This window comes from Poecilia mexicana, unplaced genomic scaffold, assembly GCF_051168715.1.
Source record: "Poecilia mexicana isolate PSO_F unplaced genomic scaffold, ASM5116871v1 scaffold_2, whole genome shotgun sequence".
In the NCBI taxonomy this organism is placed as follows: domain Eukaryota; kingdom Metazoa; phylum Chordata; class Actinopteri; order Cyprinodontiformes; family Poeciliidae; genus Poecilia; species Poecilia mexicana.
This window is the reverse complement of record NW_028263371.1, coordinates 21500895-21514408: the sequence shown is the minus strand read 5'-3', so window position 1 is coordinate 21514408 and position 13514 is coordinate 21500895. Positions and strand designations below refer to the sequence as shown.

At 39.7% G+C, this 13514-nt stretch overlaps 1 protein-coding gene and 1 long non-coding RNA gene across 2 annotated transcripts in view; one reads left to right on the top strand and one right to left on the bottom strand.

The window, feature by feature from the left end:
- Positions 1-13514, bottom strand: part of LOC106912474 (ribonuclease inhibitor-like) — a 90259-nt gene that overhangs the window by 53678 nt on the left and 23067 nt on the right. The window lies entirely within an intron of this gene.
- LOC148160590 (uncharacterized) lies at positions 7010-11745 on the top strand. Its single transcript, XR_015762352.1, has 3 exons — positions 7010-7083; positions 9562-9633; positions 11492-11745. It is a non-coding gene; the product is annotated as an uncharacterized LOC148160590 (long non-coding RNA).

Here is a 13514-nt window from a genome sequence, read left to right as displayed (position 1 = left end):
TCAACTCTAACAATCTTCCCTGTCCCTGAAGAAAAGAAGCACCCTCAGAGCATGATGCTGCCACCACCATTTTTGTCAGTGGGGAAGGTGTATTCAGAGTTATGTGCAGTGTTTGTTCTCCACTACAAATAGTGCTCTGCATTTTCCCCAGAAAGTTAAATTTTGGTCTTGTCTTATCGTTTTTGCAGTATCCCAATATGGCTTCTGGCAAACTGCAAATGGGACTTCTTATAGTTTTCTTTATACAATGGCTTTTCTATTGCCACTCTTCCATAAAACCACATTTTTGCAGTGCATGACTAATAGTTATACTATACTGCATTTCAGAAATATCTCTGCATTTCATCCAGAGCCACTATGAACCTCTTGGCTGTATCTCTGATCAGTGCTCTTCTTGTCCAGCCTGTAAGTTTAGGTGGATGGCCTTTTCTTGGTAGGTTCACAGCTGTGTGATTTGCTCTTTCCATTTCCAGATGATTCGTGGAACAGTACTCTGTGAGATGGCCTAAGCCTGCTTTAAGCTTCTCCACAACTTTATCCCTGACCTGTCTGGTGTGTTCCGTGGACTTTGTGATGCTGTTTGTTCCCCAATATTCTCTTAGCCAACTGTTGAGGCAGTCATAGACCAAGTACCCAGAATAGTGTGAAGAAACATCTGAAGGGAATATAACCTTGAACACACCTCATTAAAATGGGAAATGCCACACAAAGTGGTAGAAAACGAACAAGCTAAGATCCTGTGGGCCTTCCATATACAGGAAGACAAAATGGGAAAAGCAAACCAACTGAACATGGTGATCATTGAGCAGCAGAGCAAAGCAGTTGTTATGATGTAGCTATCCTGAATGAACAGAAGGTACAGAAAAAAAATAGAGAAATACCAAAGGCTAAAAAAACCCATCATCCTCCTAGAACTTGAGTGGTTGACTTATTTTGGGCTGTCTAGTCCACAATACTAAATTTTGCTCTAGATGGAGTCTGGTGTCCACATGTTAGGCCATTATTTTATGACTTGGTGGTGGTGGAAGATTATAACACATTACAGGTTAGACTCAAGATGTTCAGTGTTTCTTTTGTTGTGTAAGTTTACAAAAGTTAGCAACTGCATATATTTACCATGGTGCTAAACATGGTGATTTAAAATGAATAAGTATTTTTCTGAGAAAAATGTTGTCCACATATCATGTAAAAAATTAATTCTTTGTTTTTGGAATCATTAGGTCCCAATCAGCCCATAGATGAATTAATAATGCACTCCATGTGAGAGTTTGGGTCTTAGGAGATTACAAAAAATGTGGAAGGTGAAAGCAACAGTAGTGCTTGTGGTCACTGAAACCCTTGGGGTAATGACCCCTAAACTGGAAGACTGGCTCAAACAAATACCTGGAGATAGATCAGACCTCTTGATACAGAGAAGCACACCTTTGGGAACTGCTAATATACTGTGAAGACCAAGAATCAATAAAGTATTTTTGAATTTGAAAGAAGGGATAACCAGTCATGGAGTAATACAGAATTAGAAATATAAAAATAAAAATCGTTTATTTAAAAAATATTTAAAGTGCCAAAAATATCATGATTACTTATGTTACTGTTAGGACAAAAATTTAAAGATTGATATTTTGTCGTTATCTCAATGTCTCTACTCTGGATACATGCAGATTGTCTAGGTAGTCTAAATTGTCTATTGGCAGGTACATCAGCCAATCTTTTTCTGCAGGTGTTGTGTCTGCCATTAGACAACAGTTTTTGTTTTTATGATATAAAGTGTTTTGAACTGCCCTGCTGCTGAAATGTGCTATACAAATAAACATGATTAATTGATTGAACAGAAAAGATTAAAGGAAGTGACAACATTGCTGGTGGGAGATACCATCTAACTGTTGCCTCTTAATTAAAGAAAAATGTATGATAAACTATTTAACTTTGAAATATTGAATGAAAGTTGCAAAATATTACTCAAATAAAATTTTCTTGTTCCTGAAAAAAATCAGACCTTGTGTGCATCAGAAACAAAATGGAATTCTCCTTTTGTTGTACCCCTCCTCCTCTGTCAACGTGGTACAATCCGTCAAGTCCAGGTGCAAGCCATTAGTATTAATTGAACTTGTTTCATTTGTTTTGCGTGGAGAAAGAGGTAAGACTCATACAGAATCTCTTAAGACATTTAAGTACAAATAGTTTTGTAATTTTGCTGAATGTTGTAGGTTACTTGATGCTTGGATACACCAAAGCATTTGATTTGCAGCATTTTAGCTAGTAATTACCAACCATGTTAGTCAGTGTACCAGAGTTTAAAGGGAAGGTGGCTCACTCCAGAATTAGATAAAACTGTATTTGGTCATTTTCTGTATATCAGTGAGTGATATTATTTCACAGGCACAAATGATCCTAGGTAATAATCATTAGTATTAAGATAATGTTTTAATATTTGAAGATTTTGAGAATCTGTCAATAGAAAGTCAATTATGTAGTACTGTGTACTTCAGTACATTTTCACATACAATAACATCAAATCATATAGTGTACAGCAGGGGTGTCAAACTCAAGGTCTTAAGGGCTGGTGTCCAGCAACTTTTAGATGTGTTTCTGATGCCACATGGCTGGATAAAATGGGGTGGTCATCAACTTGATTGCACTGAGAAGCTAATTCAGCCATATACTTAAGGTGTTTTAGACCAGACAAACATGTAAAAGTTGCAGTACCCTGGCCCTCGAGGCCTGGAGTTTGACACCCCTGGTGTACAGTATCATGTTGTATTCTCTGATCTTTGCAGGAGATGTCAACAACAAGGTCTCAGAGAGCAAACATGATTCCAGTTATTGCTCCTTAGGTGAAGATAAAGAAGGATTTGATGTAAAATACCTCAATTCATTTAAAGGTGAGTTGTGACTATATTATGCACAGGATTCCAGAGTTTATTAAATGATCGTTTTTTCTTTTGTTTTGCTTTTTCACTGTTAAACTATTTTTATACTGCACATTATTAGCATAGATCATGATCGATGATCATTATAATCAGAACATCTTTGTTATTCCGAAGGAGACAAGCAACTGCTCAAAATACAATAGAAGCTTATGTATATAAAATTAAAAAAAAAAATTCCCTTCTCACCCTCCGCAGGTGGTCTCTTTCATCCTCTGAGCTCGGGTCCTCTACCAGAGGCCTGGTAGCTTCTGGGTTCTGCGCAGTATCTTGGCTGTGCCTAGAACTGCACATTTCTGGACTGAGATGTCTGATGTTGTTCCTGGGATCTGTTTGAGCCACTGCCCCAGTTTGGGGGTGACTGCCCCGAGGGCCCCGAGGGCCCCGATGACCACTGGCACCACTGTGGTCTTCACCTTCCAGGACTTTTCCAGTTCCTCTCTGAGGCCCTGGTATTTCTCCAGTTTCTCATGCTCCTTTTTCCTGATGTTGTAGTCACTTGGTATTGCTACATCCACCACAACGGCATTCCTCTGTTCTTTATCCACCACTACAATGTCCGGTTGGTTCGCCATTACCATCTTGTCTATCTGGATCTGGAAGTCCCACAGGATCTTAGCTCGGTCATTCTCCACCACCTTTGGGGGTGTTCCCCACTTCGATCTCGGGGCTTCCAGTCCATATTCTGAACAGATGTTTCTGTACACTATGCCCGCCACTTGGTTATGTCGTTCCATGTATGCTTTCCCTGCCAGCATCTTGCACCCTGCTGTTATGTGCTGGACTGTCTCAGAGGCCTCCTTGCACAACCTACACCTTGGGTCTTGTCTGGTGTGGTAGATCTGAGCCTCTATTGCTCTGGTGTTTAGGGCCTGTTCCTGGGCAGCCAGGATGAGGGCCTCTGTGCTGTCCTTGAGTCCAGCTTTTTCCAGCCATTGGTAGGATTTCCTGATATCAGCCACTTCAGTTATTTGTCGGTGGTACATCCCATGTAGGGGCTTGTCCTCCCATGATGGTTCCTCCAGCACCTCGTCCTCTGTTCCCCATTGCCTGAGACATTCGCTGAGCACATCGTCCGTTGAGGCTTTTTCCCTGATGTATTTATGGATCTTGGATGTTTCATCCTGGACAGTGGTTCTCACACTCACTAGTCCTCTGCCTCCTTCCTTACGGTTTGTGTACAGTCTCAGGGTGCTGGATTTGGGGTGGAACCCTCCATGCATGGTTAGTAGCTTCCGAGTCTTAACATCCGTGGCCTTCATCTCTTCCATTGGCCAGCTAATTATTCCGGCAGGGTATCCGATTACTGGTAAGGCACATATATCCATATATATATCCATATTCATGAAAACATGGATATATATATATATATATATATATATATATATATATATATATATATATATATATATATATATTTCCTTCTCACCCTCCGTGGGTGGTCTCTTTCATCCTCTGAGCTCGGGTCCTCTACCAGAGGCCTGGGAGCTTGAGAGTTCTGCGCAGTATCTTGGCTGTGCCTAGAACTGGACATTTCTGGACTGAGATGTCTGATGTTGTTCCTGGGATCTGTTTTAGCCACTGCTCCAGTTTGGGGGTGACTCCCCTGAGGGCCCCGATGACCACAGGCACCACTGTGGTCTTCACCTTCCAGGTCTTTTCCAGTTCCTCTCTGAGGCCCTGGTATTTCTCCAGTTTCTCATGCTCCTTTTTCCTGATGTTGTAGTCACTTGGTATTGCTACATCCACCACAACAACTTTCCTCTGTTCTTTATCCACCACCACAATGTCCGGTTGGTTCTCCATTACCATCTTGTTTATCTGGATCTGGAAGTCCCGCAAGATCTTAGCTCGGTCATTCTCCACCACCTTTGGGGGTGTTCCCCACTTCGATCTTGGGGCTTCCAGTCCATATTCTGCACAGATGTTCCTGTACACTATGCCCGCCACTTGGTTATGTCGTTCCATGTATGCTTTCCCTGCCAGCATCTTGCACCCTGCTGTTATGTCCTGGACTGTCTCAGGGGCCTCCTTGCACAACCTACACCTTGGGTCTTGTCTGGTGTGGTAGATCTGAGCCTCTATTGCTCTGGTGTTTAGGGTCTGTTCCTGTGCAGCCAGGATGAGGGCCTCTGTGCTGTCCTTGAGTCCAGCTTTTTCCAGCCATTGGTAGGATTTCCTGATATCAGCCACTTCAGTTATTTGTCGGTGGTACATCCCATGTAGGGGCTTGTCCTCCCATGATGGTACCTCTAGCACCTTGTCCTCTGTTCCCCATTGCCTGAGACATTCGCTGAGCACATCGTCTGTTGAGGCTTTGTCCTTGATGTATTTATGGATCTTGGATGTTTCATCCTGGACAGTGGCTCTCACACTTGCTAGTCCTCTGCCTCCTTCCTTACGGCTCGTGTACAGTCTCAGGGTGCTGGATTTGGGGTGGAACCCTCCATGCATGGTTAGTAGCTTCCGAGTCTTAACATCCGTGGCCTGTATCTCTTCCATTGGCCAGCTAATTATTCCGGCAGGGTATCTGATTACTGGTAAGGCATAGGTGTTTATTGCACGGATCTTGTTCTTGCCATTGAGCTGGCTTCTCAGGACTTGCTTTATTCATTGGAGGTATTTGACTGTGGCTCCTTTCCTTGTGACCTCATCGAGGTTGCCATTTGCTTGTGGTATTCCCAGGTACTTGTAACTGTCCTCAATAAATATATGGAGGACTGAGTTTTGAAATTACAAGTACAAAATAATGAGTTGCATTCAGTTGACAAAAAATGTTTAAGTAACCACAGAAAGACATCCAATTAGATCAATTAACTGATTTTGAAAAATGTTAATTTCAATTGCTACTATTTGATATATCTGCATTGTTTAAAGTTTATCCTACTTATTATGTGTACCTACAGGTTGGGGTGTGTTCAAAAAGCAGATTTCCTTATTGAGTACAGAGAAGTCATAAGTAGAAAGGAACAAGAAAACCGACTGAAAGTTTACCATGATACACTCGAGGTTCTTATGTTTCATTTCAACTTCAATGGACAAAAGCTTTGGTATGCGACTGTTTCAAGGTTGTTGTGTTTTTATTTTACATCTAAACACAATGATGTAAACATTTTCAGCTTCATCAGTAAAAGTAGTTTTAGTTGGTGGAGGAATATTCTTCTGACATGCAAACACCAAATATGCAAAATCCTTTCCCTTGCATGGTATAATTATTCTTATTTTCATACTTAATATTTTAGTGTTGATGTTGCCAGAGAGGATGGATGATTGGGGAGGCTGGTAAATGACCAGATGAACCCAAACAGCAAAATGAAAGTTAAAAGAGTGGATGGAAGACCTCATCTGTTTATTTGCACTCAAATATATTGGTCCAGGGGAAGAAATCACTTATAATTATGGTGATTTTGACTGGCCATGGAGAAGAAAGGTGCTTATAAGTGTGAAAATACTATCAAAAATCATTCAAGTAGCACTGAAGACATATTTGAAGGATATGTCAAGTTGTAGTACAGGGTTTCATTATAGTTGAAAACAAGAAGTGGACAGGCACATACAGTAGGTGGACTTTATTTTTCTATTGAGAAGTATGGACTCATTCAGTGTACATCCCTTCATTTCAGATTTCCAAAGATGAACTGTCAGGTTGGTGATGTGGACGTATGCGGATCCTGTTCAACCAACCCTCCAGAGGTAATTTTGGTCTCCAACGACCAACTTACTCTCTAAAATAAAGTAATTGAAATGATATTAAGTATTGTTCAAACACACATGTGTTGTGTAATATTAGATATGTTAGCTGCATAAAAAGGGAGGACTGCGTTTTGAAATTACAAGTATAGAAGAATGAAAATTACATTTAGAAGCGCTCATACACACAGGTCCTGTGTAATACTCAAAATGTAAGGTGCAGGAATAAGGAGGACTGAGTTTTGAAATTACAAGTACAGAAGAATGAAAGTTACATTGAGAAGCACGCATACACACAGGTCCTGTGTAATACTCAAAATGTAAGGTGCAGGAATAGGGAGGACTGTTTTCTATATTGGGAACAAACATTTAGTGAGTGTACTTTACATTTCAGATTTCCAAAGATGAACTGTGTCAGGCTGGTGATGTGGATGCATGTGGATTCTGTTCAACCAACCCTCCTGAGGTAATTTTGGTCTCCAAAGACCAACTTATTCTCTAAATTAAAGTAATTGAAATGATATTACGTAGAGTACAAACACATAGGTGTTGTGTAGTACTAGATTTGTTGGCTGCATAAAAAGGGAGGACTGAGTTTTGAAATTACAAGTATAGAAGAATGAAAATTACATTTAGAAGTGCACATTTTGGTCTCCAACGACCAACTTTTTCTCTAAAATAAAGTAATTGAAATGATATGAAGTACTGTTCAAACACACATGTGTTGTGCAATCCGACATATGTTGGCTGCATAAAAGTGGAGGACTGGCTTTTGAAATTACAAGTATAGAAGACTGAAAGTTACATTGAGAAGCGCACATACACACAGGTCCTGTGTAATACTCAAAATGTAAGGTGCAGGATATAAGGAGGACTGAGTTTTGAAATTACAAGTACAGAAGAATGAAAGTTACATTGAGAAGCACGCATACACACAGGTCCTGTGTAATACTCAAAATGTAAGGTGCAGGAATAAGGAGGACTGAGTTTTGAAATTACAAGTACAGAAGAATGAAAGTTACATTGAGAAGCACACATACACACAGGTCCTGTGTAATACTCAAAATGTAAGGTGCAGGAATAGGGAGGACTGAGTTTTGAAATTACAAGTACAGAAGAATGAAAGTTACATTGAGAAGCACGCATACACACAGGTCCTGTGTAATACTCAATATGTAAGCTGCAGGAATAGGGAGGACTGCTTTCTACATTGGGAACAAACTCACATTTAGTGAGTGTTCTTTACATTTCAGATTTCAACCAACCATCCAGAGGTAATTTTGGTCTCCAACGACCAACTTATTTTCTAAGATAAAGTCTTTGAAATTATATTGAGTACCAGTGGTCCCCAACCTTTTTATCACCGCGGACAGGTCAAGACTTGGCAATTTTTCTGAGGCTCGGGTTCTTTTTTTACCCTTAGTTTCCCCTTACAACAATCTTAGAATGTTGCTCACGATAATTGTAACTGTTCATCCTGCCATCTGTGGCATGCTAAGACTGATCGCATCCAGTCGTTGGAACATTGGGACTGCTCTGATCTAAAATCAGGCATATTCTAGCAACTTGTAGGGTTTTTACTTGATTGGGAGCTAGAACTCAACCTGTTGAATTTGACAGGTAGCCAATCAGAAAGCGCGGTGACGTAGCTCATGGAGGGGAATCCCAAAGAGCTGAGCAGACATGCACAAATGAGTCCGGTGGACATCGAAGATATGTGGAAATGGCATGAATGTTTATTCAGCATTTCGTACAAAGAATATCCATAGAAATGATGAGGAGTGGAGTTGGAGCAAAATTGCTACCACAGTTGATAAACCCGGTAACTTTTCAGCTATCCATTAAATTAACGTGACATTATTTTGTACTAAAGCCTGCTCACATGGCAAGATTTGCTCCTGTTATGTGGCTGGACACACAAACCTGTTGTACTTTTATCAGCTCTGTGGTCACAGAAGTTTGGAAAATCGTCTGAATCCTAAAATCATGCCGTGTGAACCAGACTTAAGACTTACAAGCTCTATTTCTCTCGTCTCGATAACTGCCATAATGCTCTCAGACTCTGGTCGCTCTGGCAACGTTCACACATCCCTTCAAAATAAGATTTGAATACGCCACAAAAACAAACATTTATTTTCATGAAAATTTTAACTCACAACTATAAATTAATGGGAGTCCTGAGCTTGTTTCTCTGCAATGAGATGATCCCACCTGGGAAACGATGACACCCAATGCAGAGGGTGCTTGGTGTGTAATGGCAAAGCAGTTTGAAGCTTCATTGCCTCATTAGTAAGCCAGTGCATATTATGCAGTGTGGGCTTGGAACATGGGAGTCACCTACAGGTCCAGGATAAATCCAATCTCCTGTCTCTGGTCTTTCTCCGCTTTTCCAAAGAAACTTTCCAAAGACATCGCTTTCTTACTCATTGTGGGCTCAATGTTGCCGCACAAGACGTAACCGAGAGAATCCAGTTAAAGGGTTTTCAAAATAATGGATCCTCCAGACTCAGACAATACGTAACATGCAAATATTTTTTTTGTGCGATCCAGTACCAATTGGTCCACAGACTCGTACTAGTCCGCGGTCCTGTGGTTGGGGATGACTGTTAAGTACGGTTCAAACACACAGGTCTTGTGTAATACTTGATATGTAAGCCACATAAAAAGGGAGGACTGAGTTTTGAAATTACATGTACAAAAGAATGAAAGTTACATTTAGAAGCGCTCATACACACAGGTCCTGTGTAATACTCAAAATGTAAGGGGAAGGAATAAGGAGGACTACGTTTTGAAATTACAAGTACAGAAGAATGAAAGTTGCATAAAGAAGCGCTCATACACACAGGTCCTGTGTAATACTCAAAATGTAAGGGGCAGGAATAGGAAGGACTGTTTTCTAAATTGGGAACAAACTCATATTCAGTAAGTGTTCTTTACATTTCAGATTTCCAAAGATGAACCGTGTCAGGTTGGTGACGTGAATTCATGCGGATCCTGTTCAACCAACCCTCATGAGGTAATTTTGGTCTCCAACGACCAACTTATTTTCTAAAATAGAGTTTTTGATATGATATTGAGTACTGTTCAAACACACAAGTCTTGCGTAACACTTGATATGTAAACTGCATAAAAGGGGGAAACTGAGGTTTGAAATTACACATATAAAAGAATGAAAGCTACATTTAGAAGCGCACATACACACAGGTCCTGTGTAATACTCAAAATGTAAGGTGCAGGAATAAGGAGGACTGAGTTTTGAAATTACTAGTACAGAAGAATGAAAGGTACATTGAGAAGCATGCATACAAACAGGTCTTGTGTAATGCTCATCAGGTATGTTGCAGAAATTTCAAAAACTGAGTTTTGAAATTACAGGTAGAAAAGAATGAAAATTACATTTAGAAGCGCACATACACACAAGTCCTGCGTAATACTCAAAATGTAAGGTGCAGGAATAGGGAGGACTGAGTATTGAAATTACAAGTAAAGAAGAATGAAAGTCACATTTAGGAGTGCACATACACACAGGTCTTTTGTAATGCTCATCATGTAAGTTGCAGAAATTTGGAAAACTGAGTTTTGACATTACTAGTAGAAAAGATTGAAAATTACACTTAGAAACGCACATACACACAGGTCCTGTGTAATACTCAAAATGTAAGGTGCAGGAATAAGGAGGACTGAGTTTTGAAATTACTAGTACAGAAGAATGAAAGGTACATTGAGAAGCATGCATACAAACAGGTCTTGTGTAATGCTCATCAGGTATGTTGCAGAAATTTCAAAAACTGAGTTTTGAAATTACAGGTAGAAAAGAATGAAAATTACATTTAGAAGCGCACATACACACAAGTCCTGTGTAATACTCAAAATGTAAGGTGCAGGAATAGGGAGGACTGAGTATTGAAATTACAAGTAAAAAAGAATGAAAGTCACATTTAGGAGTGCACATATACACACAGGTCTTTTGTAATGCTCATCATGTAAGTTGCAGAAATTTGGAAAACTGAGTTTTGACATTACTAGTAGAAAAGATTGAAAATTACACTTAGAAACGCACATACACACAGGTCCTGTGTAATACTCAAAATGTAAGGTGCAGAAATAGGGAGGACTGTTTTCTACATTTTCAACAAACTCACCTTTATTGAGTGTTCTTTACATTTCAAATTTCCAAAGATGAACTGTGTCAGGTTGGTGACATGGATGTATGCGGATCCTGTTTAACCAACCCTCCAGGGGTAATTTTGCTCTCCAACAACCAACTTAGATTCTTATATAAAGTCACTAAAATAATATGAAGTACTCTTCAAACACACAGGTCTTGTATAATACTTATCATGTAAGATGTAGAAATGTGGAAGACTGAGTTTTGAAATTAGAGGTAGAAAAGAATGAAAGTTAAATTTAGATGCACACAGACACATGGATCCTGTGTAATACTCAACTTGACAGGTTCATACATTAGGTAGACATTGTTTATTTTAATTTTTTTTTAGAAACAATCATTCAGTATTCATATACTGATATAAATTTGTTATAAAAGAATTACTGATTACACTTTAAAAATTAGGTATCTTCATGTTATTAAAGGTAAGTTTAAACAGTAATGATTTCTTAGTTAATGTCAAGTTGTCATAACAAAGACATTTTGAATAATGTCAACTTTGTATTAAAAGTGTCATAATTTACCGAATGACGCTTTATGACAACAGTCATAAATATTCATGAAGGCTTATTCATGTTCATGACATGTGTTGTCATGTTTATGACAGTGTCATGACAGTCTTATTCACCCCCTTCAAATAAAGTGTTACCGAAATATTCTTGCTGAAATGCTTTCAATGTATACAAAATATGTTTTTAATCAACAGGTCTGTCCAGAACAAAGTTCAAGTGAGGTGACATCATCAGAAGAGGAGTATGTTCCTGATTCCGTAGATGATTCAGACATCTCATGGGATGACGGATGCACTGCACAGAAATATGGACCAGTTATAGTCCATATTTCCATGTTTGGACTTCTTAATGCACATAAATTGTATGTTTTTTGTATGTGTATGCTGTGGTCCTGATAAATAAAATTGGCCCTGATAATTACTGTTGGTGTCATGGGCGGAGCCAAGCACCTCATTATCTTTTGTCCTTTTAATACAGCATTGCATCAGGTTCTCATATTTTGAGTTCTGATGTGTGTATCTAAATTTTTAAGTGAGATCTATGTTGTGTAGCTCAAACAAGATTTTTGACAACTTACTACATCTTTCTAGCATAAGTGGAAAGGGGTGTCCGTTTAATGTTGCAAAAAACTGGTTTGAAAAAATTGTCCTGCTAATACATATAAACCCGTATGTGTGTGTGTGTGTGTGTGTGTGTGTGTGTGTGTGTGTGTGTGTGCTTTGCTGCGGGTTACTTCGTTTCTGTCTCCACAGGGTCGAGGTTCCACCATTTATATCTGTTTTTATGTGTACTCTGTCGGTCTTCCGTCGTTGTATGTTCCACCATGTGCTGCTATTTGTCTGTCTGTGTGCGTCTGGCGAGTTGCTTATTCGGCATTGTTGGTTTGTGATCGGTGCCAGCGCGGTTTCCTGTCGCTGAAACCTGTGTGTGTGTGTCAGGTCTGTGTCTGCGTTGTGTTAGTGCAGAGGTTCCCAAACTGTGGGGTGCACCCCCTAGGGGGACGCTGTGTCATTGCAGGGGGGCGCGGGAAGCTGTCTGGATGAAAAAAACAAAAAACAAAACATGAACACTGTATGCGCTGGGTTTTTACCTTAGAATGGCCAACTCTGTTATTCCTATGTCAATTTGATACAGTAGAGGCTTCCACACTTCCCATATTTGTGTCCTCTGTCACTTTTATCAGCAGTTAAAACTGTTTAATCCGTTGTTAACATGTTGTAACCTGTTTTTCCGAGCCGCCTTTAAACGCAACATGAGCGCTACGACGCTCGCGCTGGGTTTCCACCTGTGAAGGAGACCTGCTGCTGCTGTGCGGAGCTACGTAGGTTTGTGTTAGAATCATGGCAGCAAACCAGCAAAACGCAAAGAACTTTTCACAGTTTTTCCCTCCAAACTAACCGACTGAGTTGAGTAAAGCTGTTGGATGCAGGTAATGTTAGCTAAAAGATGACTAGCTAATGTTAGCTAAAAGATGACTAGCTAATGTTAGCTAAAAGATGACTAGCTAATGTTAGCTAAAAGATGACTAGCTAATGTTAGCTAAAAGATGGCTAGCTAATATCAATACAGAACCTTAAGCTTAACAAGTACCTTGTAGGCTACCGATGTTGGTGTCTATTTTCAGCTACGTACATTCATTTTTACCCCAAAAAAGTCGATCCCCCCCCCCGCCCCCCCAGTCACACGCGTCGTTTCAACCAGACAGCCATTTGTAATCCATAGGGGGGCAGAAGAAAAAGTTTGGGAACCACTGTGTTAGTGGATGTTGAATCACAATATGTTATGAAATATTATGAAATGGTTTTTGTTGGATGTTATATTGCCGCATTTCTGTTAGTACATGGCTTGTTGGAACGCCTGGTTTTTGTGGGAAATAGATTTTTTCTGTCTTCCCCTTTAGTTACAGATCTTACAGGTCCCTATTTGCCAGAGCAGGGCAATGAGTGACCATTCCCTTTGCATTTTGAGAGTTCTGAAGGAGTTCTTTTAACGCTGACATTTGCAGACCAGTTTTATATTTTGATTTTTTAGGATTCTTGGATTTTGATATAAATTTCTTTGGAAATTGTGTTTTACGTTGAAATGTAATGTGCAAAATAACATATTTACAAATGTTTCTACTTTCTCAGCAGGGGACAATAAACTGTTTCAGTGACCTCTCCAAGCCGGAGCAGTGGTCTGATACCACTGCTTATTTTCTATGATCATGTGACATTT